This window comes from Triticum aestivum, chromosome 1D, assembly GCF_018294505.1.
Source record: "Triticum aestivum cultivar Chinese Spring chromosome 1D, IWGSC CS RefSeq v2.1, whole genome shotgun sequence".
NCBI lineage: Eukaryota > Viridiplantae > Streptophyta > Magnoliopsida > Poales > Poaceae > Triticum > Triticum aestivum.
The window spans coordinates 404,852,558-404,879,447 of NC_057796.1; the positions used below are offsets into that span (position 1 = coordinate 404,852,558).

Sequence of the window (26,890 nt, forward strand, 5' to 3'; positions counted from 1 at the left end):
AATCTTTTGAAAAAATTGACGAAACGCACTTTGCTTTATATTAGTGTATATATATATATATATAAATAATATAATATATAAAATAAAAAGGGGTAGGCTATAGATAATGGTGGAGTCGTGGGCCGTCATTGGGCTGAATATACTGGGCCAAGCAGCACCGCGCGGCAGCAACCCAGCAGGCCCAGGCCAGCAAGACCGAGCCCGTCCCCAAGCGCGTACGTCAGCACTGACGCCAGCCCTTGACCCCAGCCGTCATTGAACCATACCCCCTCTCCCGCTGACGCCCGGACCGGCGTGTCATCCCCGACCCCGAGCCGGTGTCCACCTCCATGGCGGAGGCCGGCCCGAGCACCGCCTCCCCGTGTAGCCCCGCGCGCCTCTCGATCCCTGCATACCGCGCCTCGACCCGATTTCGCAGCCCTATTAACCCCTCGAATCCGAGCTCCAATTCCTTGCGGTGCCGCTGCCGCCACCGCCACAGCTCCGACCGAGCCCAGCCGACGCCAGAGACCACCACAGCCTTCTCCGAGGAGAGCAACGGAACCGCCTAGTCAAGCCGAGCCTCTCGAATTCGAGCTCGAGCACTCGCCGGCACCGCTACAGCTCCGACAGAGCCCAGCCGACGCCAGAGAACACCACCGACGTCTCCCAGGAGAGAAACGGAACGGCCGACTCAAGGCAAATCTCTTAGACGCCTTCCCGAGCAGCAAGTATCACCGGAGCCAGCTCAGCGACAAGCCCCAAAGCCGCCGGCGCCGCCTGAACGCCTCTGATCCAATAGGTATGCAATCTGGACCGCCCGATCCAACTTAAATCCCGCTTCTTGGTCAACCGGTGGCGCTTCTTCAAGTGTAGCAGCTTCAGGTGGGGCAAGGAAGTTGTATGCTGGAAATCCAGCTCAAATTGAGACTGACATGCTCCCCACATTGCAAAACAGACGGTGCTTTTCTGTCAGGGTGATACTGTAGAATAAGTTTCTTGTCACAAAATGGATGACATTTTGTTTTATCAAGCCAGTCTTTCAAACTTTTCCATTTATTAATGTTATTAATCATACCATTTACTCTGATTCATAGTAGAGCAGACGAGAGGAACATTAAGTTTTTAATCTAGTTGATTCAGGGAAAATAGGTGATTATTAATTCTGTGTGATCTCTTAATTTGTGTGCCACTTGTAGTTGTGTGCTAGTCTGGTGTTTGATGGTCCTTCAATAGTGATTGTCATATATACCTGAGGCAGTTTTATTTTACTTATTTTCAAAAGCTCATTACAGTTGTTGTCTAATGTTTTTTTTACTGAGAAAAAAATATGATTGCTGCTATCTATAGCTTGTGCATTTCAGATTGCTTGATAACTCTCTAGAACTTTCTGTGTCAGGAATCTCTGAACCTTCATGTAACACATTGACTTCTCACATAAAAAAGTACTGATAACTGCTTTTACTTTCATACTTGTAGATCAAAACGTTCTACATATATGTTGTTGAGAAACTTGCACAGCATCTTGGTATGGATGATCCTTCAAAACTTTGCCTTACACGCACATCCCGCATTTACCGCAACCGAAACATCAATACATCAAGTATAGAAGTATTGATCATCTCTCAGACATGTTACATTTACATAAGCCCAATCAGGTCAGGCACCTTTTTTTTAACGTTTTCCTATTTATTTACTACTCCCTCCGTCTCATAATGTAAGATGTTTTTTGACACTAGTGTAGTGTCAAAAAACGTCTTACATTATGGGACGGAGGGAGTACTACATTGCCTGGGATTACTTGAGCTTCCTTTTTTCTTGCAGATGTATGACATTTTATATTATGAGACACTGGACATTCCTTTGCCAGAACTGCAAGGTCTGATAACATTGAGAGTTGGGCCCCGTTCGGGAATACTCCGCTCCAGGCTCCGCTCCGGGAGCGGACGGAGCTCTAGTACAAAATCTGGGAGCCAGCAAACCGCCGCTCCGCAGATTCTAGGAGCTGGTGAATTCCTGAACGCGGCCTTGCTTTTCACCAAGCTACACACAATGAGGTAGTTTGCACCAAATTTTGTGCTTGCAGCAGCTTTTATGTGTCTGAACATATGTCCTGCAATAACCTTTGTTTATCAGGTGCTGTTTCACGTTATATGATTGCCAAAAGGCAGTACGTTTTCTGATTTGATTGACAACTTAAAATCAAAGGTGAATTCACTGTAAATACAGTTGGGTTTTTTATTTTTCTGAAAGGGTTTTTTATGTTCTGCCAACTTGATCTTGAATTTTTCTATTTTTCCTGTTCTTAGGTTGAGCTATCTCAAAATGATGCTGAACTTAGCTATTTCAGGTCAACAATAACAAGATATGGAAGGTACTTGTTGTCTCTGTTGCGCAATGGAAGTTGTAATTCCTCTAGACTAGATTTTTACTATTGAAATCTTGGTTCGGAAACAGTAGATTGTATTATCATGGAAGTCAACTTGTACCATGATGCATGTCTTTAGTTTAGTAGGTTGCAATGGCTGAAACATGGCACACCCTTATAGACGAATGCAATGGGACTGCTGATGACAGTATGTTGGCTCGAATTAGGAAGGCAGTGCACTATACCCCATGATGGGGCTACAAATCCCACTTCTTTTGCAGTCCGTGTAATAAAAATGAATTAAATATAAATTGTAATTATCTTGTCATGGTTCGTGATTTCTTTAAACTTCTTCAAAGTTCCGTCTCTCTTTAAGAATCCAGTTTCATTAAGATGATGCACATACTTCACAAATAATCCGGTTGACCTTTGTATGCATTATCAGTCATTGCCTTATTTTTCAGGTGTACCAGCCAACTGAGAAAATAGATGCAGTTCATGATCCAAACCTCTTCATGTTGAGGAGGTATGCACCATAAACACAAATACTGTTTACAGTCTCCTAGAAGGTTTAAAGGCTGAACCTCGAGTCATTTGCTCCTATTACAAATCCATTCCTTATTTTCTTGCTTGGTTTGATAGCAGAGTGACATGGTCCATGTCCATCTCATGCATTATAAGCACTTCATGTAATTACTCATTCCCCTAATATGCTAGTCATTGTCTCCTTTCCTGTATTTCTCTTAGTCTCCCTCCCAAACACTTAACGATCCGACAGAGGGAGTGCAAACAACCATGGTGGCATTGTCCCCTTCGGTCGTTCATGCCACTTGAGAGGATGAAGTCTCTAGCAACATCGTGTGAAAGGCAAAGGCGCTAGCGAGTTTGCCACCATCATCCTGGCCACGACGACAATGTCGCTGATAGTGGAGGGTAGAGTAAGAAAGTGGAGCGACGATGCTGCAGGGGGAGGTGCAATCGAACGGGGGCACTGCAGTCCGTTTCTTCTTCCAGGCGAGTGACAGGCAGATAGACAAGACTCCCAACAAAATGTCGATAAAGCGTCGGATCAGACAACTGGTCAACATCAGTAGCAGGGAGCTGAACATTAAACTCCATGGGAGTCTCAAGAGTGCGCTCATCAGTGAGAGCAGCATGAGTAAGGTCATGGATTATTATTTTTGAGCAAGAAGGGACCTCAATCCCAAGAAAGTAGCGAAGAGGGCCAAGATAAGACATAAGAAATTGCTTACTAAGACGTGCCTTCACAAAGGTAACATACTCACGATCTTCGCTCGGTGATGATCATGTCATCAACATATAGAAGAAGAGTCCTACCAAGAGCAGAAAGGTGGACAAACAATGTAGGATGATGAGCACTTGTTGAAAACCAGGCGTGAGGGGCTTGCTTAAAGCCATAGAGAGAGGGATGAAGATGACAAACCATGCCATCAGGAGCAGAATACCTAGGTGGTGGCTGCATGTAAACCTCCTCATGCAACTCACCATTAAGAAAGGCATTCTTAACAACAAGCCAAGACACAGACCGGTGGAGTCATTCTTAACATCAAGCCAAGACATAGAGAAAAAGTCATCTAATCAGGACCATGCTGCTGCTGAAAGCCACGAGCCACAAGATGAGCTTTGTAACGCACAAGAGAACCATTAGTGAGTCTTAACCTTGTAGACCCATCAAGTGATGGGACGAACACGAGGAACAGAAACAATATCCCATGCGCTGATGCGCTCACGACCAACAGCCTCCTTTGCGATCGTAAGATGCCATTTGGTATGAACAACATCACTATAAGAAGTCGGCTCAAGAACAACAACGCCAACGCTTGGAAGACCAAGGTAGCCAATAGGCCGAAGCGGACGAGGATGCAAGCCAGAAGTAGGCTGAGACGGGGAAGATCAGTAGGCACATCCACAACACGCGGATGACGTGTGTAAAAATTAGGAAATGATGGAAGAATACGAGCAGGAATCATCGGAATAAATTCAAGTGATGGAGACAAGGAAGCCACCGGTGATGAAGGTATAGAATCATGTGATAAGCGAGGTGAGCAAATCATCGGAGATGATGGCGTTGGTTCTACAATAATCAGGGAAGCAGGAGCAGTACAACGAATGCGTAAGGGCTTTAGTAGGACTAGTAGGAGTGTCGGGAAAATTGTGGAAAGAGATATACTCCATTGAAATGGTCGAGGAAGATGGATGCTAGTAGTAGGGACGAGACTCATCAAAAGTCATATCTCGAGAAATAGGCATCCAAAGACCAACATGATCCCAATAGCGATATCCCTTATGCTCATCGTTGTATCCTAAGAAGACACATGCAACTTACTGAGCAGTCAGTTTGGTGCGTTCACGTGGGGGGCAAGAAGGACATAGCAAACACAACCAAACAATTGAAGCGCCGAATAATCAGGAAACGATCGAATAGATGCTCGAAAGTAGCGCCACCCTGCAGAGCAGTGGATTGCTGAAGGTTGATGAGATAGATGGAAGTGGAGACAGTCTTGGCCCAGAAGTGCGACGGAAGAGAGGCAGTGACCATCAACGGACGAGCCGTCTCAAGGAGGTGATGATGCTTGCGCTCAGCCATGCCATTTTGAGCATGTGCACCTGGATAAGAGAACTGAATGCAAGAGTACCCTGTTCATCGAGGATTCCACGCAACAGCTTGGGAGATATACTCTCCACTAGAGTCATCGCAGAACACACGAATAGGCGTAGAGAACTGAGTATGAACCATGTCAGCAAGACGCTTATAGATAAGACCTCACTACAAGAAGAAATAAAGTACCTCCAGGTGTGTCGAGAGAAGTCACTAGTGATGACCTCCTTTCGAGGCAAAGGGAGATGGTCCCCCGACATCAGAATGAACAAGGTTGAAAGGGCACTGAGACACTCTCTCGCTATGTGTATAAGGTAATTGGACCTGTTTACCAAGCCGGCAACCTTGACGGTTTAGAGACATCGTGTGAGACGGATCCAAGATGACCGCGTCAAACTAAGGATGAGAGATCACAAGTGACCTAAGGCGATGATGCCACTACTGAAAATAATTGATAGACAAGGCAACAGAGCAGAGACTGGTGGCGGTGGTAGCAGAGGGACTTGATCCAACATGCCACGTGCATGTGCACTCTCCGTGCCCTGCCGATCCGGATTGGTGTTCTTCTCCTATTTGCGGTTTGTGGGACACGCACTTGATTAAGCACCCCAGGTTCTCCTACCGTGCGCCCTTGGCCCCGGCTTTAGGTAGCGCCGTGTCCTCGGCTCGTCCCGTGCATAATCCCGGTATGCGTCGACTGTCTGAGCTCCTGCTCACCATTGGTGGTGCTTGAGCGTGCGGTTAATGGTGCCGCACAACAAGGGAACACGGGATGTGGGATTGAGACAGCGCCCATAGCAACCCGCAGGAAGGCAAAGGATGCCCATCCATACTGGCAGGGAGTGGAGGTGGACACAGGTGGATGTTGACTTCATAGGAGTCTCAGTAATGCGCTCATCAGTAAGAGCGGCATGAGCAAGAAGATCTCAAGGAAGTAGCAATGAGGACCAAGATCATACAAAAGAAATTCACTATGACGAGCCTTCACAAAGGCAATGTACTTAGAGTCGTCACGCGTGATGATCAACATGTAGAAGTGTTCGACCACAAGTTGAATGGTGGACCGAGCAGGAAATAAAGAGGCCATTAGAGGTAGAAGAAACCTCAAGCTCAAGGAAGTAGAGAAGAGGACCAAGATCATACATAAGAAATTAATTATGACGAGCCTTCACAAAGGCAATGTGCTTAGTGTCGTCGCCAGTGATGATTGACATGTACAGTGTTCGATCATAGGTTGAATGGTGGACCGAAAGTGCAGGAACATGAGCACTTGCCAAAAACCAGCCACAATCACCACTGAGGAGAAGCGCTCAAACCAGGCACGAGGGGTTTGCTTAGGGCCATATAGAGAGTGACAAAGACAACAAACATGCCATCAGGAAGAGAATCTAGGTGGTGGCTGCATGTAGGCATTCTTGACATCAAGAGAGACAAACATGCCATCAGCGGCAAATAGAAGCCACATTGAGAAGTGTGGGAAGAGTGGTCATGTGGGCCATATAGGAGCAAATGTCTCATCGTAGTCATGACCATGTTCTCACTCCTAGTCAAGCTTTGTAACACTCAAGAGAATCACCAGTCTTATCCTTGTAGACCCAGTTATAAGTGATGAGACGAGCACGAGGAGGAGGGAAATGAGATTCCACATGCCGATGCGGGCAAGAGCATCAATCTTCGATGCAGCCATTCGGGATGAACAACAACCTCACGATAAGAAGTCGTCTCGGGAAGAGCTACACACTAACCATAGCGGTCAATAGGCAGAAAAGGGCGAGCTCGGAAGCCATAAGTAGGCTGATCGTAAGTAGGCCGAGACGGGGAAGATGGCACATCAGTAGACGCATCCACAACATGCGAACGATGTGTATAAACCGAGAAAAAGATGGAAGAATACGAGCTGGAATCGTCGGGATAAACTAAGGTGATGGAGACAAGCAAGCCACCGGTGATATGGTGTAGAATCCTGTGATAAGCGAGGCGAGGAAATCATAGGAGATGATGGCGTTGGTTTTGTAATAATCGGAGAAGCAGGAGCAGTACGACAAATGTATAAGGGCTCAACCGGAGTGTTAGGAGTGTCGGGAAAAGTCCGGAAAGTGTCCATTGAAAAGCTCGAGCAAGATGGACGCAGGTAGCAGGGACGATACCCATCAGAAGTCATATCTCGAGAAATAGGCATCTGAAGACCAACATGATCCCAATAGCGATATCCCTTATGCTCATCGTTGTATCCTAAGAAGACACACGTAACGGACTGAGCAGTCTGTTTGGTGCGTTCATGTAGCGAACACAACTAAACAATTGAAGCGTCGAATAATAAGGAGATGATCGAATAGATGCTCGAAAGTAGCACCACCCCGCTGAGCAGTGGATTGCTTAAGGTTGATGAGATAGATGGAAGTGAAGACAGACTTGGCCCAAAAGTGCGACGGAAGAGAGGTAGTGACCATCAACGGACGAGCCGTCTCAAGAAGGTGACGTTGCTTGCGCTTAGCCACGCCGGTCTGAGCATGTGCACCTAGATATGAGAACTGAATGCAAGAGTACCCTGCTCAGCAAGGATTCCACGCAACAGCTTGGGAAATATACTCTCCATCAGAGTCATCACAGAACACTAAGAATAGGCGTAGAGTACTGAGTATGAATCATGGCAGCAAAACGCTCATAGATAAGACCTCACTACGAGAAGAAATAAAGTATATCCAGGTGTGTCGAGAGAAGTCACTAGTGATGACCTCCTTTCGAGGCAAAGGGAGATGGACCCCCCACGTCAGAGTGAACAAGGTCAAAAGGACGCTTAGACACTGTCTTGCTATGAGTATAAGGTAATTGGACCCGTTTGCCAGGTCAACAACCTTGACGGTTTAGAGACAATGTCGCTGATAGTGGAGGGTAGAGTAGGAAAGTGGAGCGACGATGCCGCGGGGGGAGGTGCAACCGAACAGGGGCACTGCAGTCCGTTTGTTCCTGGCGAGTGTCAGGCAGATAGACAAGACTCCCAACAAAATGTTGATAAAGTGTCGGATCAGACAACTGGTCAACATCAGTTGCAGGGAGGTGAACATTAAACTCCATGGGAGTCTCAAGAGTGCACTCATCAGTAAGAGCAGCATGAGTAAGGTCATGGGTTATTATTTTTCAGCAAGAAGGGACCTCAATCCCAAGAAAGTAGCGAAGAGGGCCAAGATAAGACATAAGAAATTGCTTACTAAGACGTGCCTTCACAAAGGTAACATACTCATGATCTTCGCTCGGTGATGATCATGTCATCAACATATAGAAGAGTCCTACCAAGAGCAGAAAGGTGGACAAACAATGTAGGATCGTGAGCACTTGTTCAAAACCAACGGCAGCCACCATAGGGGCAAAATGGTCAAACCAGGCGCGAGGGACTTGCTTAAAGCCATAGAGAGAGGGATGAAGATGACAAAGCATGCCATCAGGAGCAGAATACCTAGGTGGTGGTTGCATGTAAACCTCCTCATGCAACTCACCATTAAGAAAGGCATTCTTAACATCAAACCAAAACATAGAGAAAAAATCATCGTAATCAGGACCATGTTGCTGCTGAAAGCCACGAGCCACAAGATGAGCTTTGTAATGCACAAGAGAACCATCAGTGTGAGTCTTAACCTTGTAGACCCACCAAGTGATGGAATGAACACGAGGAACAGAAACAATATCCCATGCGCCGATGCGCTCACGAGCAGCAGCCTCCTTTGCCATCGTAAGATGCCATTTGGTATGAGCAACATCACTATAAGAAGTCGGCTCAAGAACAACAACGCAAACACTTGGAAGACCAAGGTAGCCAATAGGCCGAAGCGGACGAGGACGCAAGCCAGAAGTAGGTTGAGACGGGGAAGATCAGTAGGCGCATCCACAACATGCGGATGACGTGTATTAAAAGTTAGGAAAAGATGGAAGAATACGAGCAGGAATCATCGGAATAAATTCAGGTGATGGAGACAAGGAAGCCACCGGTGATGAAGGTACAGAATCATGTGATAAGCGAGGTGAGCAAATCATTGGAGATGATGGCGTTGGTTCTACAATAATCAGAGAAGCAGGAGCAGTACAACGAATGCATAAGGGCTTAGTAGGACTGGTAGGAGTGTTGGGAAAATTGTGGAAAGAGATATACTCCACTGAAAAGGTCGAGGAAGTTGGATGTGGGTAGTAGGGACGAGACTCATCAAAAGTCATATCCCGAGAAATAGGCATCCGAAGACCAACAAGATCCCAATAGCGATATCCCTTATGCTCATCGTTGTATCCTAAGAAGACACATGCAACGGACTGAGCAGTCAGTTTGGTGCGTTCATGTGGGGGGCAAGAAGGACATAGCAAACACAACCAAACAATTGAAGCGCCGAATAATCAGGAAACGATCGAATAGATGCTCGAAAGTAGAGATAGATGGAAGTGGAGACAGTCTTGGCCCAAAAGTGCGACGGAAGAGAGGCAATGACCATCAACGGACGAGCCATCTCAAGGAGGTGATGATGCTTGCGCTCAACCATGCCATTTTGAGCATGTACACCTGGATAAGAGAACCGAATGCAAGAGTACCCTGCTCATCAAGGATTCCACGCAACAGCTTGGGAGATATACTCTCCACCAGAGTCATCGCAGAACACACAAATAGGCGTAGAGAATTGAGTATGAACCATGTCAGCAAGACGCTTATAGATAAGACCTCATTACGAGAAGAAATAAAGTACCTCCAGGTGTGTCCAGAGAACTCACTAGTGATGACCTCCTTTTGAGGCAAAGGGAGATGGTCCCCCGACATCAGAATGAACAAGGTCTAAAGGACACTGAGACACTGTCTCGCTATGAGTATAAGGTAATTGGACCTGTTTACCAAGCCGACAACCTTGATGGTTTAGAGACATCATGTGAGATGGATCCAAGAAGACCGCGTCAAACTAAGGATGAGAGATCACAAGTGACCTAAGGCGATGATGCCACTGCTGAAAATAATTGGTAGACAAGGCAACAAGCAGAGACTGGTGGCGGTGGTAGCAGAGGGACTTGATCCAACATGCCACGTGCATGTGCACTCTCCGTGCCTGCCGATCGGATTGGTGTTCTTCTCCTATTTGCGGTTTGTGGGACACGCACTTGATTAAGCACCCCAGGTTCTCCTACCATGCGCCCTTGGCACCGGCTTTAGGTAGCGCCGTGTCCTCGGCTTGTCCCGTGCATAATCCCGGTACGCGTCGACTGTCCGAGCTCCTGCTCACCATTGGGGGTGCTCGAGCGTGCGGTTAATGGTGTCGCACAACAAGGAAACACGAGATGTGGGATTAAGACAGCGCCCATATCAACCCGCAGCAAGGCAAAGGATGCCCATCCAGACTGGCAGGGAGTGGAGGTGGACACAAAGGTGGATGTTGACTTCATAGGAGTCTCAGTAATGCGCTCATCAGTAAGAGCAGCACAAGCAAGAAGATCTCAAGGAAGTAGCGAAGAGGACCAAGATCATACAGAAGAAATTCACTATGACGAGCCTTCACAAAGGCAAACTTCGAGTCGTTGCCCGTGATGATCGACATGTAGAAGTGTTCGACCCCAAGTTGAATGGTGGACCGAAAGGTGCGGGAAATAAAGAAGCCATTAGAGGTAGAAGAAACCTCAATCTCGAGGAAGTAGTGATGAGGACCAAGATCATACATAAGAAATTCACTATGACGAGCCTTCACAAAGGCAATGTACTTAGAGTCGTCGCCAGTGATGATCGACATGTAGAAGTTTTTACTACAAGTTGAATGGTGGACCAAAAGTGCAGGAAATAAAGAAGACATTAGAGGTACAAGAAACCTCAAGCTCAAGGAAGTAGAGAAGAGGACCAAGATCATACATAAGAAACTAACTATGACGAGCCTTCACAAAGGCAATGTACTTAGTGTCGTCGCCAGTGATGATTGACATGTACCGTGTTCGACCACAGGTTGAATGGTGGACCGAAAGTGCAGGAAACATGAGCACTCGTCAAAAGACAGCCACAATCACCACTGAGGGGAAGCGCTCAAACAAGGCACGAGGGGTTTGCTTAGGGCCATATAGAGAGTGACAAAGACAACAAACATGCCATCAGGAAGAGAATCCAGGTGGTGGCTACATGTAGGCATTCTTGACTTCAAGAGAGATAGACCAGCGGCAAATATAAGCCACATTGAGAAGTGTGGGAAGAGTGGTCATGTGGGCCATATAGGAGCAAATGTCTCATCGGAGTCATGACCATGTTCTCACTCCTAGACAAGCTTTGTAACACTCAAGAGAATCGCCAGTCTTATCCTTGTAGACCTAGTTACAAGTGATGAGACGAGCAAGAGGAGGAGGGAAATGAGATTCCACATGCCGATGCGGGCAAGAGCATCAATCTTCGATGCAACCATTCGGGATGAACAACAACCTCACGATAAGAAGTCATCTCGGGAAGAGCTACACACTATAGCGGTCAATAGGCAGAAAAGGGCGAGCTCGGAAGCCATAAGTAGGCTGACCGTAAGTAGGCCGAGAAGATGGCACATCAATAGACGCATCCACAACATGTGGACGATGTGTATAAACTGAGAAAAAGATGGAATACGAGCTGGAATCATCAACTAAGGTGATGGAGACAAGCAAGCCACCGGTGATGATGGTGTAGAATCCCGTGATAAGAGAGGTGAGGAAATCATAGGATATGATGGCGTTGATTCTGCAATAATCGGAGAAGCAGGAGCAGTACGACGAATGTATAAGGGCTCAACCTGAGTGTTAGGAGCGTTGGGAAAAGTCTGGAAAGTGTCCACTGAAAAGCTTGAGCAAGATGGACGCAAGTAGCAAGGACGAGACTCATCAAAAGTCATATTCCGAGAAATAGGCATCTGAAGTCCAACATGACTGCAATAGCGACATGCCTTATGCTCATCATTGTATCCTAAGAAGACACACGCTACGGACTGAGCAGTTTGTTTGGTGCGTTCACGTAGCGAACACAACCAAATAATTGAAGCGCTGAATAATAAGGAACTGATCGAATAGATGCTCGAAAGTAGCGCCACCCCGCAGATCAGTGGATTGCTGAAGGTTGATGAGATAGATGGAAGTGGAGACAGACTTGGCCCAAAAGTGCGAGGGAAGGGAGGTAGTGACCATCAACGGACGAGCCGTCTCAAGAAGGTGACGATGCTTGCGCTTAGCCACGCCAATCTAAGATGTGCACCTGGATAAGAGAACTGAATGCAAGAGTACCCTTCTCAGCAAGGATTCCACGCAACAGCTTGGGAAATATACTCTCCATTAGAGTCATCACAAAACACTAGAATAGGCGTACAGAACTGAGTATGAACCACGGCAGAAAAACGCTCATAGATAAGACCTCACTACAAGAAGAAATAAAGTATATCTAGGTGTGTCGAGAGAAGTCACTAGTGGACCTCCTTTCGAGGCAAAGGGAGATGGACCCTCGACATCAGAGTGAACAATGTCGAAAGGACGCTTAGACACTGTCTTGCTATGAGTATAAGGTAATTGGACCTATTTGCCAGGTCAACAACCTTGACGGTTTAGAGACATCGTCGGAGACGGATCCAAGAAGACCACCTCGAACTAAGGCTGAGAGATCACAAGTGACCCAAGACGATGATGCCACTGCTGAAATTAATTGGTAGACAAGGCAACTGTGGCAGAGATTGGCGGCGGTGGCAGTAGAGGGACTTGATCCAGCATCCCACGTGCTTGTGCACTCTCCGTACCCCGCCGATCCTGATTGGTGTTCTTCTCTTGTTTGCAGGTGGTGGGCCACACAGTTGATTAAGCACCCCTGGTTCTCCTACTGTGCGCCCTTGGCCTCGGCTTTAGGTAGTGTCGTGTCCTCGGCTCGTCCCGTGCATAATCCAAGTATGTGTCGATTGTCCTAGCTCCTGCTCACCATTGCTGGTGCTCGAGCTTGTGGTTATGGTGTCGCACAACAAGGGAACACGGGATGTAGGATTGAGACAGCACCCATAGCAACCCGCAGCAAGGCAAAGGATGCCCATCCAGACTTGCAGGCACCGGAGGTGGACACAAAGGTGGATGTTGACTTTATAGGAGTCTCAATACTCATCGGTAAGAGTAGCACGAGCAAGATCTCAAGGAAGTAGCGAAGACGACCAAGATCATACATAAGAAATTCACTATGATGAGCCTTCACAAAGGCAATGTACTTAGAGTTGTCGCCGGTGATGATCGACATGTAGAAGTGTTCGACCACAAGTTGAATAGTGGATCGAAAGTGTAGGAAATAAAGAAGCCATTAGAGACAGAAGAAACATCAATCTCAAGGAAGTAGCGAAGAGGACCAAGATTACATAAGAAATTCACTATGACAAGCCTTCATAAAGGCAATGTACTTAAGAGTCATCGCCAGTGATGATCGATATGCAAGTGTTCAACCACAAGTTGAATGTTGGACAAAAAGTGCAGGATCATGATCACTCGTCAGAGAACAACTGCAATCACCACTGAGGCGTGACGATGCCATCACGAAGAGGACTCGGGTGGTGGCTACATGTAGGCATTCTTGACATCAAGAGAGACAGACCAGCGGCGAATAGAAGCCACATTGAGAAGTGTGCGAAGACTGGTCATGTGGGCTATATAGGAGTAAATGTCTCATTGTAGTCGTGACCATGTTCTCACCACTAGACAAGCTTTGTAATGCTCAATAGAATCACCAAGTTTTAACCTTGTAGACCCACTTACAAGTGATGAGACAAGCATGAGGAGGGAATTGAGATTCAACGTGTCGATGCAGGCAAGAGCATCATTCTTCGATGCCGTCGCATGCAACCATTCGGGATGAACAACAACCTCACGATAAGAAGTCGTCTCAGGAAGAGTTGCGTAGTAACCATGGCGGTCAGTAGGCAGAAGTGGGCTAGCTTGGAAGCCATAAGTAGGCTGAGTTGGAGGTGGTGCCCTGCCAACAAAAGAAAACATAGTAGTCGCGGGAGATGGCTCATCAGAAGAGTCCACAACACGCGGATCACGAGTGTAGTAAAGTCGAGGAACATGAGCAAAAGAAGGAACATGAAAAGTCAAAGTGCCAAGAGTGTCTTTACTATCTATTGGGAGGGAAGTACCATCGGCAGTAAGAACATGAACGAGAGAATCTAGAGGGGTATGGAGGACAAATTCGAAGAACCATAAGTCGTATGACCAAGGATACATGGGGGTGTACCTGATATTGTAAAAAAGTGGCCTCTCAGTACCACTAGAGTAAGTAGGAAAACATGTCGATGGAGAACCAAAAGAAGCCGCTACCAGGCACTAACGTCATGTAATCTCTAGCATAGTCAGGGGCTCAACTGAAGAGGTCGACGAAGAAGCATCACTAGATGCAGAACTAGACTTAGTTAGTTTTACAGAAGCCGTCGGGGATTGGGGATCGTTCCAACTTGTTTTTTTGTTTCTTCTTTTTTATCTATTTTTCTCTGTCTTTTCATTTTTTTTCTTTGTGTTCGTTTTTTCTTTTAAATTGTTTTGAACCTTTTTCAAATTTGTGAAATTTTTTATAATTCTCATTTTTCAATTTCTTAAAAAATTGGTTTCTCAAATGTTTTTCAAATTTGCCATTTTTCAAAAAATTAACTTTTCCAATATGTGTAGAGTTTTTGAAAATGTTAACGTATTTCGAATACGGGAACGTTTTTGGAAATTATGAACAATTTGTGAATTCGTCGCGAACATTTTTTGAATTTGTGAACATTTTTGGAGTTCACACTTGTCTTGAATACGTGAACATTTTTTGAATATGTGAACATTTTTGGAATTTGTGAACGTTGTTTTAGAATCCGCAAACAGTAAGAGCAACAAGAGCAAGGAGATCTTGGATTATTAGTTTTGAGCAAGAAGAGATCTGAAACACAAGAAAGTAGGAAAGAGGGCCAAGATCAGACATAAGAAACTCCTTACTAAGACGTGCCGTCACAAAGGCAATATACTCAGGGTCTTTGCCGGTGATGATCATGTCATCAACATATAGAAGAAGACTCCTACCAAGAGCAGAAAGGTGGACAAAAAACGTAGGATCATGAGCACTCGTTGAAAACCAGCGGCAACCACCCCAGAGGCAAAACACTCAAACTGGGCGCGAGGGGCTTGCTTAAAGCCATAGAGAGAGCGATGAAGACGACGAAGCATGTCGTCAGGATACCCAGGTGGTGGTTGCATGTAGACCTCCTCATGCAGCTCACCATTAAGAAAGGCATTCTTAACATCAAGCTGAGACAGACCCATGGTCAACAGAGGCCACAACAAGAAGTGTGCGAGCAGTGGTCATATGGTTTGCACGAGCAAAAAGCCTCATTGTAATCAAGACCATGCTCTTGCTGAAAGCTACGAGCCACAAGACGAGCTTTGTAACGCTCAAGAGAACCATCAAAGCGAGTCATAACATTGTAGACCCACCAAGTGATGGGACGAACACGAGGAGGAAGAGAAACAATATCCCACTTGTCGATGCGCTCAAGAGCAATCTCCTCTGCCATCACAAGGTGCCACTTGGTATGAACATCACGACAAGAAGTCGCCTCAAGAACAGCAGCGCCAACGCTTGGTAGACCAAGGCGGTCAACAGGCGGAAGTGGACGAGGAAGCAAGCCATAAGTAGGCCGAGACGAGGAAGATGGCACATTAGTAGACGCATCCACAACATGCGGACGATGTGTATAAAAGTGAGGAAAAGATGGAAGAATACGAACGGGAATCATCAGGATAAACTAAGGTGATGAAGACAAGGAAGCCACCGGTGATGATGGTGTAGAATCCTGTGATAAGCGAGGTGAGGAAATCATAGTAGATGATGGCGTTGGATCTGGAATAATCGAAGAAGGGGGAGCAGTGCGACGAATGGATAAGGGCTCAACAGGAGTGGTAGGAGTGTCGGGAAAATTGTTGAAGGAGCCCACTGAAAAGGTCGACGAAGATGGACGTTGGTAGTAGGGACGAGACTCATCAAAAGTCATATCCCGAGAAATAGGCATCCGATGACCAACATGATCCCAATAGCGTTATCCCTTATGCTTATCGTTGTATCCTAAGAAGACACACGCAACGGACTAAGCAGTCAGTTTGGCGCATTCACGTGGAGCAAGGACATAGCAAACACAACCAAACAATTGAAGTGTCGAATAATCAGGAAACGACCGAATAGATGCTCGAAAGTAGCGCCAACCTGCAGAGCGGTGGATTGATGAAATAGATGGGACTCGGCTCAAAAGTGCGATGGAAGAGAGGCGGTGACCATCAATGGGCGAGCCGTCTCAAGAAGGTGACGATGCTTGCGCTCAGCCACTCCAGTCTGAGCATGTGCACCTGGATAAGAGAACCGAATGCAAGAGTACCCTACTCAGCCAGGATTCCATGCAACAGCTTGGGAGATATACTCTCCATCAGAGTCTATCACAGAACACACGAATAGGCGTAGAAAACTGAGTATGAACCATGGTAGCAAAACGCTTATAAATAAGACCTCACTACGAGAAGAAATAAAGTACCTCCAGGTGTGTCGAGAGAAGTCACTAGTGATGACCTCCTTTCGAGGCAAAGGGAAATGGACCCCCGACACCAGAGTGAACAAGGTCGAAAGGATGCCGAGACACTGTCTCGCTATGAGTGTAAGGTAATTGGACTTGTTTACCAGGCCAACAGCCTTGATGGTTTAGAGACGTCGTTGAGACGGATCCAAGCAGACCACGTCAAACTAAGCATGAGAGATCACAAGTGACCTAAGGCGATGATGCCACTGCTGAAAAATAATTGGTAGACAAGGCAAAAGTTGTATAGATGGCGGCGGTGGCAGCAAAGGGACTTGATCCAGCATCCCATGTGCCTTTGCATCCCACGTGCATTTGCACTCTTCGTACCCCGCCGATCCGGATTTATGTTCTCCTGTTTGCGGGTTGTGGGCCACACACTTGATTAAGCACCCTAGGTTCTCCTACTATGCACCCTTGGCCCCGACTTTAGGTAGCGACGTGTCCTCAGCTCGTCTCGTGCTTAGAGTCGTTGCTAGTGATGATCGCCATGTAGAACTGTTCGACCACAAGTTGAATGGTGGACCGAAAGTGCAGGATCATGAGCACTCGCCAAAAACCAGCCGCAACCACCACTGAGGCGAAGCGCTGAAACCAGGCACGAGGAGTTTTTTGCTTAGGGCCATATAGGGAGTGACAAAGACAACAAACCATGCCATCAGGAAGAGAACCAGGTGGTGGCTACATGTAGGCATTCTTGACATCAAGAGACAGACCAGTGACGAATAGAAGCCAGATTGAGAAGTGTGCGAAGAGTGGTCATGTGGGCCATATAGGTGCAAATGTCTCATCGTAGTCATGACCATGTTCTCACCACTAGACAAGCTTTGTAACGTTCAAGAGAATCACCAGTCTTAACCTTGTAGACCCACTTACAAGTGATGAGATGAGCACTAGGGAAATGAGGTTCCACGTGCCGATGCGGGCAAGAGCATCAATCTTCGATGCCATCACATGCGGCCATTCGGGACGAACAACAACCTCACGATAAGAAGTTCTCTCGGGAAGAGCTAGACACTAACCATAACGGCCAATAGGCAGAAGCGGGCGAGCTCAGAAACCATAAGTAGGCTAAGTTGGAGGCGGTGCCTTGCCAACAAAACAAAACATAATAGTCGAGGGAGATGGCTCATCAGAGGAGTCCACAACACGTGAACCACGAGACAAACCGACTCAAAATATGTATAGGATAGGAGATATTCGGACGAGTAACATCTAGATAAAAAAGATTCCCAACAAGATGGCGATAACACATTGGATTAGACAAGGGTCACCATGAGTAGCACGAAGGTGGACATTGAGCTCCATGGGAGTCTGAACTGCGCACTCATCAGTAAGAGTAGCACGAGCAAGAAGATTTTGGATATATTTTTCTTGGGAAATAAAAAAACCATCAGAGGTAGAAGGGACCTCTATCCCAAGAAAGTAGGGAAGAGGGCTCAAGTCAGACATAAGAAACTGCTCACTAAGACGTGTCTTCACAAAGGCAATATACTCAGGGTCATCGCCATTGATGATCATGTTGTCAACATATAGAAAAGAAGCAGAATCCGACCACGATCAGAAAAATATATCCATCAGAGGTAGAAGAGACCTCTATCCTAAGAAAATAGTGGAAAGGGCCAAGATCAGACATAAGAAACTGCTCACTAAGACGTGCCTTCACAAAGGCAATATACTCAAGGTTGTCACCATTCATGATCATGCCATCAACATTCTAACCTTGAGGCTGGCCAACTCGGCCTCCCAGTGCTCCCCCAGATTCAAGCTTTGTTGGCCGTTCGATGGAGTTGCTTTTGGTCAATTGGTTCATCAGGCCCGTCAGATTTGTTCTGCCAGTTTTCATCGCGCGGTTAGTTTTCAGTATCCATGATCGGTCGGCTCGTTCTTCCTCCCTATTTTGGCTGGGTGAGCCCTTCGTGGGTGCGAGCAACCCTGTCCTCACATGCCGCGCGTTGTGGGTGTCTCCGCTGCTGCGTCCAAACCCCATATGAACCCTAGCCTCCAATCACAGCCACCACATCCGTCTCTCCTCCATCCCTCGTCCGCCGTCGTCCATCTCCACCTCCTATCCCGTCTCCTCTTGTACCTCTTGTTTTCCTCCTCACCTCCTCATTGCTCGCCCCCTTGCCCGGATCGGACGCATGTCATCGCCGTGGGAGACCAGGGCGACAGGGTCTTCGTGGCAGGGGTGGAGTAGGGATGGTCATTAGGCTAGCGGCGGAGGGATGAAGCAGCAAGGTCCGAGCTCTAGGTAGTGCACACATCACGGGGTGGAGAGGTAGGCGTGGGGTGCAAGGAGCAGCAGGTGCGGAACGGTGGGGCTTTATCTCCCCTTGTCCAGCACAGGCTGCTGAAGAAGATGAAGGGAAGCCAGGGCACCTCAAACGGCAGCTGCCTCACCCTGGCAACCACGTAAGTGCAGAGAAGCGAGCAGAGCAAATGCGCCCCTCCTCTTATGAATTGTGCCAAGTCTCCCCAGTACACAGGTGACCAGTTTCTCGCTATAGATTGGCGTTGTGTAGGGATCGCGCCTCATGGTTGTGGAGGCACGAGCATCGCTTAGCGATGCGCGCCGTGCTTTTGACTGATGAAACGTGAAATACTCAAGCGGTACCTTTCCACTGTATAGAATATCAGAGAAAGGGTAAATTGATTTCAATCTCCATATCAGTGTGAGTGTGACTTAAGTCTTTTCTCCATCTTCCATTTAGTGAAATTAGCCAGCAGGTTCCTCACAACAGTATGATGTTGTTACGATATAATTCTCTGAAACTTCTTGCTAATAAAGGTTTATTATATCATCAATATTGCCAATGCTTTGGCTGCATGTGCTGCTCGTAACAGCAAATCAGTTGTAATGTGTCTACAAAAATGTAAGGTGTCCTGCTTTCTTCTATGACACTTGATTTGTTCTCAGTTAGGACACTGAACTACCTATAGAATATTATTTAGCACCATTGCCAAATGGACTTTGTATTTTGTACATTTAATTAACTGAATGTGTGAAATGCAGTGATTGTGATTGGATAAAAAGCTAAATTGAGAAAGCATTTCGTTACTCATTACTCATCAGTAAATACCGCACCATATATACAAAAGCTTGGACCACTGAGTCAGTTGTTTCCAATGGATCTTCTTGGCCTCAACAATATCAATCTACTTCCCAGGCATGTGGTTTATTTTATTCTTTAGCCCAATGGAAAACCATGTCAAGTTCTATTTTACCTTCAGGGTGTTGTCAAAAATGATTTTAGTGAGAACATTCAGTGACTAGCCTAGGCACAAATGATGATCTCTTGTTATCTTCTGGTCATGCTTCAATGCAACAACAATATGGTTCTTGAAATTTTACTACCCCCCCCCCCCCCAAAAAAAAAATCATTTTAAAAATAAAATAAAAACATATAACTGAGTAAAAAATGTTTTCCTAAAGCAGGTAGAATGTGCATTCGTGAAAGATAACACTGTTTGACGAATTCGTGGGGAACGCGGTGCGGGAGTTGCTCCGTCCCGAGGGAGGCACGACGGCAGGCGGGTTGAACGTTGGCCACAGCGTAGTGTGAGCCGGGAGAGTTGCCGTCAACCTGGTCTCAGGGCGGGCAGGTGAATTTGTTCTGTTCTTCAGCTCGAGAAGTGCCACATCGGCACCAAAAGTCTTTCCCTTTTGTGGCAGACTCAAAGTGTTTATTTGGCAATTACAATGCATAACGCTCATATGAGGAAGTGCCAAACATGCATCCAGCAGGAACTGATGTATGCACTTTGATTGTTTTCGTGGTTAATTGCAGCTGGCATTCCTTGCAGGAACTAATAGTTGGATGCCAGCAACAAACTGCGCCACCATTACTCCCTCCAGCCATCTGCGCCGGTGCCGCTTCTCCTCAAATACAAGCAAAGAAGCGCGCGCCGGTTCATCGGAGACAGAGAAGGGATGTTCCGGTGCAGTACATGAAGTGTCTGTTCCGCACGGTGCAGTTCCTGAACGGAAAGGAGACACTGAACGGAAGGACATACACTGACAATTGTTATGTGAAGAAGGTACATGAAACAATTCATTCAGTCCACCTCCTGGCCGGGGATTGCTAAGTATCTAATTGTTAAACGGGGTGATTTAGCTGCACTGTGCACTCATGGTTTGGACATATATGCATGCATGTTAGACCCCCAACGATTAATGTTCAGAATTTTTTTTACCACTTGCTCGATCATTTATTAATTGAAACAGAGAAAAAGAAACAGTAACAGTAACAGTAACATAAGAAGGATTAGTGATTTCTTTTTCAAGGAACCGACTGGTGTTGCCCAAGATTTGTGGATTGGTGATCTGGTTAGCATTTATAGTATGGTATCTTTCAATTATAGAGGCATCTAAACAACAATCTCGTATGAATCTTTTCAATTGAAACTTAGCAGACGAACAGATTCATCTTTTGAATGTGAAGCTAGCACTGTGGAGTCATATGAAGTATCCAAGCAAGCTTGTCTATGGTTAGACATATGTTCCGCTGCCCCATCGTGGATTCTCTACATTCTGAGCATTCACATTTATTGGGTCTTTTGTTGTGAATAGGGGGTTAGTATTGTCTGTCACATGAGGAAGCCACAACTTTCCTTAACATACCTAAAATATTTTGTTTGATTGGTAACCAGAAGTACAGAAAACGTAGGTTTGCTGCTGAAACTAATAGATGTTCACATGGGCCCTTTCTAATTCTGACGAAGAATTGAATTCTGTAGGATTTCTACAACCAACATGGACACCATATGTTTGCTAAGTTTCTTTGGACGGAGTCATGCTATTTCCTTCTTTTGCCATATATATCTATTTTTCCATGTCTAGCAATAGTGGTTATATATTATTGCTGTGTTGACATGCCTATATGGCTGGCTCTTCCTTCATCTACTAGCAGTAGTGATTTATGTCCCTGATCCATGTAACTTAATCGTCTCTTTGATTCATCTACTTGTGCTATCACTCGTAGCAGAGACTGGTGAGGTTGTTGATGTCTGTGTGGTTCCCCATGAAACTGGTTATGTTGGATTTGCTATGGCTGAAGCTTCTCGCAAGGTAATTGCTTCTGTTCTATTGATAATCCCTTCTGAATTTTGCCAGTTTTAGATTTTATTCCTTGTTATCTTAGCCTAATTATGTCATTGGCATTCCTCCCATAGACCGGTAAAACACTCTTTGCTATATGAAGCTATCGGTGGCACCGGTAGATGGATATAAATTAGATGGCAATAAGGAAATAGTCGGCATGGGGTCCATGAAAGTAGCAGGATTCTTATCATCATGATATGCGGCAACATGTTAGCAGAAGTTATACACACATTATTCTGCAATTGTTCGTAGGCTCTTTCTCCAAATAACTTGTTATTCTTTCCTTGAAATGTTCGTTGTGTTCAACTTCATGATTACAAATTACTAGCAGACTAGCACCAAAGTTACTTGCATCAAAACTGACATGTATCTATATGTGTGATGAAGGCATTTTTTTCTTTCTATTCATCACTACTTGATGATGCTTCCTGCTATGAAGAAAGAAGAAAAATAGTTTTTTCGGCCCATCTTTGTATCTCACACTCCATTATGACGCTTCCTAGACCTGGGATGTCAAAGTATAAATTTTCCTCAAAATCTAGACTAAAAAAAAATAGAATGACTCTTCTTATCTGATTGTTAATACTATCATTTACTTTAAAGTTGGATTGCCTTGATCAATTGAGCAATGAACAAGAAAATGGTACCATCTCTTTCTTTGTGGACACAATCTACGTACTAATTTTCTTCTTCATCCATGAGAAGCATCTTTTTTTCATTCATGACAAAAGATCCACCGGGGATGAGATGTGGCGACAACCATTGACTGGCTGGCTGTGTGGTGGAGTAGAAGGTGGCCGTGCGGCGAGTTTGGAGACGAGTGGCTACTTTTTCCCCATCAAGAAAAGGAGAAAAGAGCAGCTTCTATGCGACCAGGGTTCAAACCCCGTCGGGGTTGAATTTTCTGGTGCCTCGCCCCGGGTGGGCTTCTTCTATAAAACTATGTCCTGGGTGCTAGTGCCCATGGATCTCATTTTTTTACATCAATTTCACATAACCTAACAAGTCATTTTTAGGGAAAATACCAACCAAATTATTTATAGGTAGCCTAGAATTTAAAGCTCACTAAAATCAGGATGCGACTCATATTGTACCATGCAAATAAAGCTAAAGACAATGTTCCTCGCATTATATGTAAATATCTTAAACACATCAAGTAGATTTTAGTTTGTAAAAAATAATTAGCTCTATGTACACATCATTTTTTATCAACTTACATCACGAGTGAAGTGGATTTTTGTCAGGAAATATGCAACTTGTATTACTAGGAGGCCAAAGCCACCATATGTAAGATGTACATGAGAATGCCAAAAGGCAAGAATACAAAAGCCCAAAGGCCATCATCAATATAACTTTAACACCCCCCCCCCCCCACTCCCTCAAACTCATGGTGGATCCACAACACTGAGTTTGAAGAGGTGAAATCTATGTTGCACTCTAGTCTGTGCCTTCGTGAAGAAATCCGCTACCTGTAACTCGGAAGGCACATACTAAAGAGCAATAACATGATCCTGCACAGCAGCGCGCACATAATAAGCATCAACATCAATATGTTCCGTAAGCTCATGCTTCACGGTCCCGCGCAATACTGATAGCACCTGTACTATCGGACAAGAGGGTGGTAGGTGTAGTACCAGAAACACCAAAATCCTCCAGTAGCCATCGTAACCAAGTCACCTCTGCCGTCAGAAGAGCCATAGCTCTCAACTCGGCCTCCGCACTCGAACGAGAAACTACAATATGTTTCTTCGTCTTCCGGGCAATGAGAGAACCACCAAGAAAAACACAGTAAGCAGGAAGTGAATGGCGATCTGAAGGATCACTGACCCATGTAGCATCCGAATAGGCCTGGAGCTGTAACGAGCTAGAGCGAGGAAAGAAGAGACGATGAGAGATCGTGCCACAAAGATATAGTAGAACACAAAGAAGGTGACTATAGTGAACGTAAGTGGGAGCGAAAACAAACTGACTCAGAATATGGACATGATAGGAGATATCCGGATGAGTGACAGCAAGATAGACAAGACTCCCAACAAGATGACGATAACGAATCGGGTTAGACAAGAGCTCATCATCAGAAGCGCGAAGGTTAATATTGAGCTCCATAGGAGTCTCAACAGTGCGCTCATCACTAAGAGCTGCACGAGCAAGAAGATCCTGGATATACTTTTCTTGGGAAATAGAAAAGCCATTAGAGGTGGAGGAAACCTCAATCCCAAGAAAGTAACGAAGGGGTCCAAGATCAGACATAAGAAACTGCTCACTGAGACGGGTCTTGACAAAGGCAAATGTACTCAGAATCGTTGCCAGTGATTATCATGTCATCAACATATAGAAGAAGAAGAGTGTGACCACAAGCATAAATGTGGAAAAACAGTGCTGGATCATGAGCACTGGGCGAAAAACCAGTTGCAGTGACCACAGAGGCAAAACGTTTAAACCAAGCGTGTGGGGCTTGCTTAAGGCCATATAGAGAGCGAAGAAGACGGCAAACCATGCCGTCAGGAACTGAATACCCAGGTGGTGGCTGCATATAAACTTCCTCACGCAACTCACCATTAAGAAAGGCATTCTTAACATCAAGGTGACCAGTGGCGGACAAAGGCCACTGCGAGAAGTGTGCTGACAGTGGTCATATGGACCACAGGAGTAAAAGTCTCATCGTAATCACGACATGCTCCTGCTAAAAGCCACGAGCCACAAGACGAGCTTTATAACGCTCAAGAGAACCATCAGAGCGAGTCTTAATCTTATAGACCCACTTACAAGTGATGGGACGAACGCGGGAGGAAGAGAAACCAGGTCCCACGTGCCGGTGCGCTCAAGGGCAGCAATCTCCTCTGCCATCGCAAACTACCATTCAGGATGAACAATAGCATCCCGATAAGAAGTCGGCTCAAGAACGGTCGAAAGACCATAGCGAGAAGGAGAATATCTGTCAGGAGGCGGACAAGGCCGAGAACGAAGACCATAAGTCGGTTGAGAGGAGGAAGACGAAACACCAGAAGTAGAGAGGGCGCATTGGTAGACTCATCCACAACACGTGAACGACGAGTGTAATGGAATGGAATGGACGAAACAGGTGGAATCACTTGAGGTGGAGACGGGGAATGTATCGGTGATGAAGGTGGAGAAGGGGAAGGTATCGGTGATGAAGGTGGAGAGTCATGCGATGAGGGAGGAGAAGAAACCGTAGGAGAGGGTGGCGTCAGATCTGCAACAGCGGGGCGAGGAGTAGGAATACTAGGCACAAAGGGAGGTGTATCCGGAAATGTAAGAAAAGAGATGTCCTCTGTCGAAAAGGCCAAGGAATATGGGCGCGGGTAGAAGGGACGAGATTCATCAAAGGTCACATCCCGGGAAATACGCATCCGGCGACCGACAGGATCCCAACACCGATCGCCCTTGTGCTTATCACTGTATCCGAGAAAGACACATTCAACAGACTGAACGGTTAGTTTGGTGTATTCACGAGGGGCAAGCAAAACATAGCAAACGCAACCAAACAAACGGAGCGCCGAATAATCAGGAGAAAATGACCAAAAAGACGCTCAAGAGGAATACCACCCTGTAGAGCAGCAGATAGTTGAATGTTCATGAGATGGGTGGAAGTAGTAACAGCCTCAGCCCAGAAGTGAGGCGGAAGAGAGGCGGCGATAATCATCGCACGCGCCGTCTCAAGAAGGTGACGATGCTTGCGCTCAGCCACACCATTCTGAGCATGAGCACTAGGGCAAGAGAACTGAGTAAGAGTACCCTGCTCGGCAAGAAATCCTCACAGCGCATGGGAGATATACTCACTAGCTGAATCTGCACGGAAAACACGAATAGGAGTGGAAAACTGGGTATGAACCATGACAACAAATTTTTTATGTATAGATAAGACCTCACTACGAGAAGACATGGAATAGATCCAAGTGTACCGAGAAAAATCATCTATAAAGATAATATAATAGCGATGACCCCCTTTTGAAGCGAAGGGAGCCGGACCCCAAACATCAGAGTGAGCGAGATCAAGAGGACGCTCGAAGACTGACTCTGTGAGGGTAGGGTACCTGAATTTGCTTACCAAGCCTACAACCCAGACAGTCCAATGAAGCGTTACCGGAGACAGACCCCAGAACACCGCGATGAACCAAAGACGAGAGACAAGAACCACATAAATGGCCAAGATGATGATGCCACTGCTGAAAAGAGCTGGTAGATGCAACAACAGGGGTTGCGAGACTGGCGGCGGTGGCAGCAGAAGGAAGACGAAGCTAGTCAAGCTCCCAGAGACCATTAGAATATCGAGGGCCAGCACCAAGCAGAGCGCCCGTGCGACGATCTTGAACAGAACATGAATCAAAGTCGAGAATGACCCTACAACTAGAGTCAACAATCTGACCACCAGAAATGAGCTACATGGTAAGTCGAGGAACATGAGCGACAGAGGGAACATGAAATGAAGAAGTGCTAAGAGTGCCTCGACTAGCTACAGGGACGGGAGTGCCATCAGTCATAAGAACACGAACAGGAGATTCGACAGGTCGAACGGAGGTCAAAGTGGAAGAATCATAAGTCATATGCAAAGATGCTCCAGTATCAAGAATCCATGGGGATGTACGTGGATGAGTAGAAAGTGGTTTCTCGGTGCCAGAAGAGTCAGCCACGGAACCTGCAGAAACTGTCGGTGAAGAATCCCAAGCATCAAGCAGGCATCGCAGCTGTACAATCTCACACGCAAATAGGGATACTGCGGAAGAGGTTGAAGTAGAAACATTTCTGATGATGAGCAGTCGCCACCACCCGTGGAAGCCGCGTGCAGAGTCTGACAGAGAGGTGTCGAAGTAGAGCGACAACCACCACCTCCAAGTGGGCGAGCACCAGCACCGAGCAAAATTTACAATGTATTATTGGTATATATGCAACTGGCAAAAATATAACCCTACTACTCCAATGACTGTTTATAATCTAAAAAAGAATCTTCTAAAGATTCATGATACTGTGGCTGCATTTCGGAATATTACTAGCGCAGCATGTCTCTCACTACAAAAGAAAGGCATATATCCATATGATACAGAATCAGATTCAGGCTGTGGTGAAGGTTCTAATGATGACATCGGCGACAGCTACACTAACTATTAGCGATCTCCATAGCCATTAAATTAATGTTAGGCACTCTGTTATGCTCTAGCCCAGTATATCTTGAACACTATGTATTCTGCCCGCTTGAAAAACTTCTCGTATCCCCTGTGTTAGTTGAA

General features: G+C 46.0%; 1 long non-coding RNA gene across 18 annotated transcripts in view; it reads left to right on the forward strand.

Annotated features, from left to right (window-relative positions):
* Nucleotides 1–260: 260 nt before the first annotated feature.
* LOC123182402 (uncharacterized) overlaps nucleotides 261–26,890 on the forward strand; it is a 29,017-nt gene continuing 2,387 nt past the window's right edge. For 11 of the 18 annotated variants that reach the window (XR_006492122.1, XR_006492130.1, XR_006492131.1 and 8 more), the window contains exons 1-8: nucleotides 261–781; nucleotides 1,459–1,637; nucleotides 1,804–2,036; nucleotides 2,116–2,187; nucleotides 2,289–2,353; nucleotides 2,812–2,873; nucleotides 20,348–20,581; nucleotides 21,529–21,611. This is a non-coding gene — a long non-coding RNA (uncharacterized lncRNA). Of the gene's footprint in view, nucleotides 782–1,458; nucleotides 1,638–1,803; nucleotides 2,037–2,115; nucleotides 2,188–2,288; nucleotides 2,354–2,811; nucleotides 2,874–19,976; nucleotides 20,147–20,331; nucleotides 20,582–21,525; nucleotides 21,612–26,890 lie in introns of all 18 variants that reach the window. The other 7 variants (XR_006492128.1, XR_006492120.1, XR_006492126.1 and 4 more) reach the window with 4 other exon arrangements.